At 43.1% G+C, this 7,943-nt stretch overlaps 1 protein-coding gene and 1 pseudogene across 1 annotated transcript in view; both read right to left on the reverse strand.

Annotated features, from left to right (window-relative positions):
* Positions 1-3,891, reverse strand: part of CHIA (chitinase acidic) — a 33,486-nt gene extending 29,595 nt beyond the window's left edge. Inside the window, 2 exon segments of the mRNA XM_070608026.1 lie at positions 3,504-3,657; positions 3,771-3,891. The gene's annotated coding sequence lies outside the window, so the exon portion shown is untranslated.
* Positions 2,820-6,054, reverse strand: LOC103547809 (acidic mammalian chitinase-like; annotated as a pseudogene).
* Between the last annotated feature and the right edge of the window lie 1,889 nt (positions 6,055-7,943).

Raw genomic sequence — 7,943 nt, forward strand, 5'->3', positions numbered from 1 at the left:
AAGACTAGGTTTACCTGGAAGTAGCTCATGTGAGAGTAATTTATTTGGGAGTGGAATTCAGGGAGCAAGAGTAAAAGATGAAGGAATGAAACAGGGAAGAAAGGAGGGCCAATACAAAAATATATTACAAGTTGGCCACTGCTAGGGGCAACTGGATGCTCAACCCCTTGAGACGGTCTGAGAAGTCTTATAAATGTGTTTCTAGACCATCCAGGGAAGAAAAGTGGAAACACAATGTTCCCCTGACTCCCAGGGTTGCCATTAACTCCTCTGCATGCCTAGGTTGTCCATGCTTTAGTGGAAGTCTGTATCAGAGAAGCTCCAGAGTGGGAAGCAAGGATTGCACAACACAGGTCTAAGGCAGAGTAGTATGACTCCATGAAGGTGGTTGAAACTTGTGCAGAACTGGTTGCTGCAGCTGTGGCTGAAATCAAAGGGTAAGGCAGAGACAATTTGAAATGGTGCTAAGAGGTTTCATCTACACCAACAGAGTTCTGAAGAAAAAGGAGTATTAACTTGTCATGTTGTACTCTGCCAAGGAATTGTTCAAACATTTTCCCTGTTTCAAAGGGAACAGGCAGATGTTCTTAAATATGAATGGACTCAAGGATTATAGCAGCCACAGCATTGCTTGAAAGAACTATACAACTGCAAAGTCATCCAACAACAATAACAAAAAGTAAATTAGGGGCCAGCCCGGTGGCACAGCAGTTAAGTTTGCACATTCCACTTTGGCGGCCTGGGGTTCGCTGGTTCGGATCCCTGGTACGGACCTACACATCGTTGGTCAGGCCATTCTGTGGTAGGCGTCCCACATATAAAAAAGTAGAGCAAGATGGGCACGAACGTTAGCTCAGGGCCAGTCTTCCTCAGCAAAAAAAGAGGAAGATCGGTGGCAGATGTTAGCTCAGGGCTAATCTTCCTAAAAAAAAGTAAATGGGAAAGTCGTGGGGAAAGAACTAGCTCAATATGCAATGGCAGAAAAAAAAAGGAGTAATACTTAACAAATTTTTGAGAAAAAGAGTAAACCAAGATTTTTATGTCCAGCAAGCTATTGATCAAATATAAAGGCAACAGTCAGGCATTTTCATGCATGCAAGAAAATGGAAGACAACTACTGCCACCCCTTCTTGGTGAACAAAAACAAAACCAATGAGAAGCTGTAGTGTAAGTACTTGTGATGAACAGCATGTTCATTTAAATATGAGATGGTCGTTCTGTTATAAAACAAGGTGATATTAAAAATTTTGACTAAGTGAAAATAACAACCTAAAAATCAGGAGGTGAGAGGTATTGAAAGAGTGTTAAATTTTTATCTTTCATACTTCTAAAATTGAAGTAGGAACTTAAAAACATAATTCAGCTTCTAGTTTCCATAATCCTTTGCTCTTCACCCATTTCTTTGCTTCCCTTTGAGGCATACTCAGACAGTTTTGTGTACTTTGTCTTCAATTTTTTTCCTTCCATTCTCTGTTAAGTCTACTCCACTCAGGCTTTTGCCACCAAGCCATGTACTAAACCTACCCTTCTTGATGACCTACGTGTCGTTAATCTAATGGTCAGTTCCCAGACCTCGTCCTACTTGACCTGTCAGCAGTAACAGACACAGCTGATCACTTTCTTCTCCCGGACACCTTTGCTTCCTTGGTTTTCCAGACATTTGACTCCTGGTTTTCTCCCTTACACATCCCTCCTTCTTTGGTCTTCATTACTTGTTCCTACTCTTCTCTCCAGCCTCTGGATGTTGGATGCCCAGTGCTCAGTCCGTGGGCTCCTTTCCTACCTGTACTCACTCTCTTAATGATTGCTTCCAATCTATTGACTTTAAATACCAACTACATACCAAACTCCAAAAATTTTATGTCCAACTTCCTACTCAACATCTCCACTTAGAAATCCAATAGGAATCTTAAATTCAACATTTCCAAAACTGAATTCATGGCCTTCCTCCAGAACCCTCTTTACCTTTGGCCTTTCTCATTTCAGTTGACAATTCTGTATTTGCAGTTTCTCAGGCCAAATGTTGGGATTATCCTTGACTTCTTTTTTTCCCCTCATATTCTACATATGATCCATAAAGAAATCTTTCTAGCTAAAAAAAAAAAAAAAAAAATCTTAAAAGTACAGTCTAATTCAATCACTTCTGACCACCTCTACTGCTGCTTCCCTGGTCTGAGCTGTCAGCTCTCTCATAGATTACTGCAAGAGCCTCCAAACTGTGCATTCTCAGCAAAGCAGCTAACTCGTTATTTAAAGATAGAAGTCAAATCAGATCATTTGTCCACTTAAAGCATTCAAAGTCTCCTCATTCTTTCAGAGTAAAAGTGAAGTCCCAATAATGCCCTATAAGGCCTTAAACCAGGTGTCAGCAAGCTACTGTCCGAGGGCCAAGTCCAACCTACCACTTGTTTTTGTACAGTAGCCTGTGAGCTAAGAATTGTTTTTACAATTCTTATGGGTGGGGAAAAAAAGAAAAACAATACTTCATGACACATAAAAATTCTATGAAATTCCAATTTCAGTGTCCATAAATGACACTTTGTTGGAACCCAGTCATGCTTCTTCATTTACGTGTCGTCTCTGAACGTGTTCACACTACTACAGTGGCAGGGTTAGGCAGTTGCAACAGAGACCTTATGGCCCACGAAGTCTAAAATACTTGCTAATTGGTCCTTTACAGAAAATATTTGTAGACCCCTGTCCTAAACAATCTGTTCTCTCCTGACCACATCTCCCATAACTTCCCCTATGATTCCTCTAACCCTAACCCTTGCTCCCTTTTCTCCAAGCAGATTGGCCTCCCTGCTATGGCAAACATGTCACCTGTTACAGCAGGAGCAGGAGGCATCAAAGACTAGGCTAGACTGGCAGTGCTGAGTGAAAGTCTGTCCACTCACACAGCTGTAGAAGGCATTTTTGTCCCAGGGTCAGGGTTGTTGGGTCATTTTTGTCAGCCTGGTTGGCACAGAACCCACCGCCACTGAGGCTGCCTGCAGAGCTGTCTGTACTGGGAGCCTCCACAATGGGAGCAATGGGCTGGGCTGGGGCTTTGCAACCTGAAAGAAAGAAACCAGATCCTGAGCCCTCCTGCTTTTAGTCAGTGATACCTTAGCTCCTGCCTCTACGTCTCTGCATAATTAGTCTCCTGATCTGGTATACCCTCCTTCCCCTTTCCTCTTTGTCCATCAACTCCATTAATTGCATCAATCCTCTCTCTCCAACTAGATTGTGAATGTCTATAGAGTAAAGATTGTGACTTAAATATTTGAGATCCCCTGTGGTACCTCCACAGTGTCGCATACATAATAGATGCTCAAAAAATTGCTTGTGAAATGAATGGATGGATAAATGAATGGTGAAGAACACTGTTCTTCCCACCATTATTGAATCATTACCAAACATGAATAGAGCAATAGTCATAGAATCACTTATATAATGGTCCTCTGACTTCCAAGAAGCCTTGGAGATTTCTTTCAAGTTTGAGGCTTAGTGCCCTTTCTCACCTGCTAACTCACCCACACTCAGCAGGCCCAGGGCATCCTTCAGGGTGGTGATCAGGGGGAATTTGCCCTGGTTGCAGAAAGTACTCAGGAAGTCATCCAAACAGACGGTCCAGACCATGGCACCTCCAAAGTTTTTCTTCTTCAGTCAATCAGCCTGTGGTAATTAGAGAGAAATCAATTAAGTTCAACATCAAGGCCAATTTGTGGTTCCAGGGCTACAAATGAGAAGAAACAACAGGCAACAACAGTCTCCAGCACAGAGTCTACCCTGATTTTGAAGCTCCTGGTGTCATGATATCCAAGATACTCATTCCCTTTGTAAGCACAGGGAGCATCCTCGGGGGCCTCCCACACTTCACGAGCTCCATTCTTCAGGAAGGTACAGTTCTAAGAGGATAAAAGGAAAAGGTCAAGAGGTAGGCAAAGTGCCCAGGTGGCAGGGGTGAAAGGCATGGGGGAAGGGAAGAAGGGAGGGAGCACATGAAATCTACTTGCAAAGGAAGGTCTGGAGCTCTATCAGCAAATTTCTCAGTTCATTCAGGATTTTGATTCTAGGTCACATTTGAGCCATTTATTTTTAATTTGAGGAGAAGCTCCTAAATCAAAGACTACCCTGGCAGTCAGAGAAAGCCACGTTTGCCTCTCTCTATGAGGTATGAGGAGCATACCTCAGTAGGCCTAGAACCCAGACTGCCTGGTGCAGGGCCCAGCAGGACCAGTGCCAGAGGTGGGGCCGCAAATGCCGGTATTGGAGGAGTTGCTCAGGATGAAGGTGTGTCCATAGGCTGGGACTTCAATAATGAGCTATTCAGCTGGGGCCCCATCGTCCTTCCTGCAGTTCATGCCGTAATCCTGCAATGGCAGCTGGTTAGCTAGAGGCCCGACCCAGCTGATGGCCTAGTAACTAGTTATTATTTGAGCTTTTTTGTATGGTTGTACCTGCTGTATAAAGTATTTGCGATGTATTTTAGAGCATCATTGACGTACCTCTGTTGAAGTGGTGTGTCTCTATCTCAACTGATTCTTCTAATAACATACCAATATGTAGGATTTAGATACACCCTTCCCACCAAAAATACATGAGAGAAGGTGTAAGCTTTTTCTCATGATTTTCTTGGTATGATCCACCGGTGAATGCCTGAAATTCTGTGGCACACATTTGCAAGAGATTATAATAGTAGAAAATAGACAGGGAAAAATGGAACAGGAATAGGGGAAAGGTGGGAGAAGCACTTTGTAATTCATTGAAATATGAGTAATGAGTACTTCATTTTCTTTCATTAAAAAAAGCTTTGGCTATTACTCTTATTTCCTATCTGATGAAATTACCAGTACAGTATTAATTAGTTGGTGAATTTTTAGTAAATGAGAACTAATTAATTAATTACAACATCTTAATTTCACATTTAAGAAAATTACTAAATTTATGATGCCTTTTGTCCCTGAATCTCCATGTGATTTACACCATCATCTCTGGCCGGCATCTGCATCTGCGCAGGGACTCACCACACTGAGGTAGGTGTTGCTGCCAGCGTCAGTTGGGTATGTGTAGAGGCGGCTGTTCTCTCCAGTGCAGCCCTCCCAGGAGTTGTGGAGGTCATAGGTCATGACATGGATATAGTCCAGGTACCTGAGGTGGGGTAAAGGATTTAAAAAAATTTCTGATGGTCATTTCCACACCTATGCAGGCAAAAGATACCACTTCCAAAGCCTCGTAAACAAGGTCTCTGAGCAGCAAGCAGACCAAGGATGAGCGTCTATTGCACAAGTGACATACAGAGGTGTTGTGGGACAACTCATCACTCACTGGGATAGCTGGGCAATCTCATACCCAGACTGGATGTTGGAGATGCCAGCAGCTACTGCAGCGGTGACCGTCAGCCTGGGCTTGTTGATTTGCTTGGCCTCCTGCTCAAAAGCTTCATGCATTTCCTATACATGAGTAGGAGAAAGTCTGTGAATATCAACTATAAGTTGACTTCCATGACAACTCTTTGAATGAATCTCTTTCATCCTTCTTTCTTCAGCATCCTCACTAGAATAGGGTCTCCAGGTCCTTTATTTCCCACTTAGGGAGCTAGGTTTTCTATACAGCTTCAATGATCTTTCAAATGAGACTCGTTGTGTGGTTTCCAGTCAAAATGATACGGAATGCAGTTCACCTGCACCAGGATAGTGACGAGATGCTTCCCCTGAGGTGTGCTCCCACGACAGCCAGTCTACTCCCAATCAAAGTCCAGCCCATCAAACTCACACTGGCACAGGAATTTGATGACTGAGGCAATAAAAGTCTGGCAGTTCTCAGGAGTGGAAACCATGGAGGCGAAGCTAAAGGAGACCCAAAGAAGGCAGGGTGAGGGACTGCCTCGGTAGTCCCAGTGCCTTGTAGTAAAATCAATGGAGGAAGTCATCTCGAAAAACTTACTGAGCAGTCTCAAAGTTCCAGCCACCAATAGCCAGGAGAGTTTTCAGCTGACTCTGATAGAAAAGAAGCAAACAGTTGTGTCAGAACAAATGGAAAGCAAGATAAGTCATTTTTCAGCATTAGCTGTTAGAGTGATTGAGAAGCCAGGAGAAGGCTCATGCAGCCTCTCATGTTGATTTTCTTCATTCTAAATTGTGAGAGTGGTTGGAGAAGGTCACCTAAGGTTAGCATGTATCAATGTCTCTACAGTTCTAATTGCTCCCTTGGAGGGAAGCCCCTGACTAAGGACACAGTGCTTTATCAGTGCCAGGTTTGGGTTGCTTCCAAGTGGAAGATTGTTTTCGTCTGATTCCACAAGTACTTGGACTTTCCGAAATTTCTCTTGGCAACTGAGCTATATTTCAATTGACAACCACCTCCTGTGAGCCAGCCGTTTCCCCTGATGTTAGAGTTATTACTGTGCTGGAAATAGTAAGAGAGCCTGGAATTTACCTGTGTGTTGCTTATTGGCCAGTTTGGAATTTCAGCCTGGAGGCTGCTGTGGAAGGTTTTGTTCCAACTGTTGCTGTAGGTGAAAAAATTTTAAACCTCATCCTTTAATCACTTACTTGTTTTTCAGGCCTTTGAAAGCTTGATAGTGTGATCTCATTGTTCCCCACCCCAGGCCAGACTGATATGGGCTCGGTTGGTAAAGTTCCATGTCAGCTGGTAGGCAGAACCTATTACCCAGAGGGAGAGGCTAAGAAACAATTACAGAGAAAGCTCCCTGAGGAGTCACAGATTGCTTAAGAAACCACAGATTTCCAATAATTTTCCTGTTTAAGTCTCAAAAGGAGGGGTAATTTCTGCATGAGAAACCTGTGTGTTGCTGTAAAGCCATAATTAGCAGGCAATTCAGGGATGAAGACATCTCCTCGGGGCAGTGCTGTCGCTCCAAGAAAGACTTAAAGAGACTTAGAAACAGTGCTTTCAGCGGACATGAAATTTCAAAGCTAGTAAACTCTGATTTAGATGTATTCTAGCCCCCTTTACATGCTGATAATAGCAATTACTAATGCTTCCTCAGCACTGCTTGTGTACCCAGCACTGCTCTGAGTAATTTACTTAGATTCACTCAATAATCCTCGCCAAAACCCTATGATGTAGGTACTTGTATTATTCCCATTTTACTCATTTGGACACCAAAACACAAAAAAGATGATGGTATAAGTCAACTTAGCACTTGCAGCTGTATCCCTGAGTAATAATCCACCCACGGAGACATGAACTGTCCGCTAGGGCCAGAGTCTGGCTTCCGGTTTAGATTCTGCCGTGAACTCCCTGCATCTCCTAGGACAAGTCATGTGGTTCATTCGTGCCTTAGTCAACTAGTCTGTGAGATGGAGTGGTAATACCTTTCCTGTCCGCCTTTCCTTTCCACCTCTCAGACAAGAGTTGTTTTAAAGACCCAGTAAGATGACAGATTTGAAAATGCTTTCACAGAGCAGAAGGCACCATGTGGATGCCTTGCCATATCATTTCTTATTGTTAACATTTATTTTTAAGACCACTATCTAGTCAGTTTCAGCCTTGGGATTTTTAGGCCAATGATCCCAATCCTTTAAACTTGGTTAGGGAATTTTGAACTTCCTAAAAAAAGTAATTAATGTTTTTTGTTCAAAGTAGAAGGACAGAAGGCCATGCTGAGTTTCCAAATTATGAAGAGACAAAAAAAGAACGATCTAGTGGTCCATCCCAAGAGGAACACACACTTATCTCAGCTGTCAGCACAAGGAGCAAACCTTAGAGCTCAGAGAGAATAACGAGCTACGGGAACACGTCTGTGAGCAGAGCAGCCTTTGTAAATGGGCACTTACTTTGCAGTAGGAAACTTTTCTTGTTTTACTCTTTGAGTCCTTTTATTTTTTGCTGAGGAAGATTGGCCCTGAGCTAACACCCATGCCAATCTTCCTCTATTTTTTAGTATATGGGCCGCCAGGGCAACACGGCTGCTAACAGAGTAGTGTAGGTCCACG

Source organism: Equus przewalskii, unplaced genomic scaffold (assembly GCF_037783145.1).
Source record: "Equus przewalskii isolate Varuska unplaced genomic scaffold, EquPr2 ChrUn-13, whole genome shotgun sequence".
NCBI classification, from domain to species: Eukaryota; Metazoa; Chordata; class Mammalia; order Perissodactyla; family Equidae; genus Equus; species Equus przewalskii.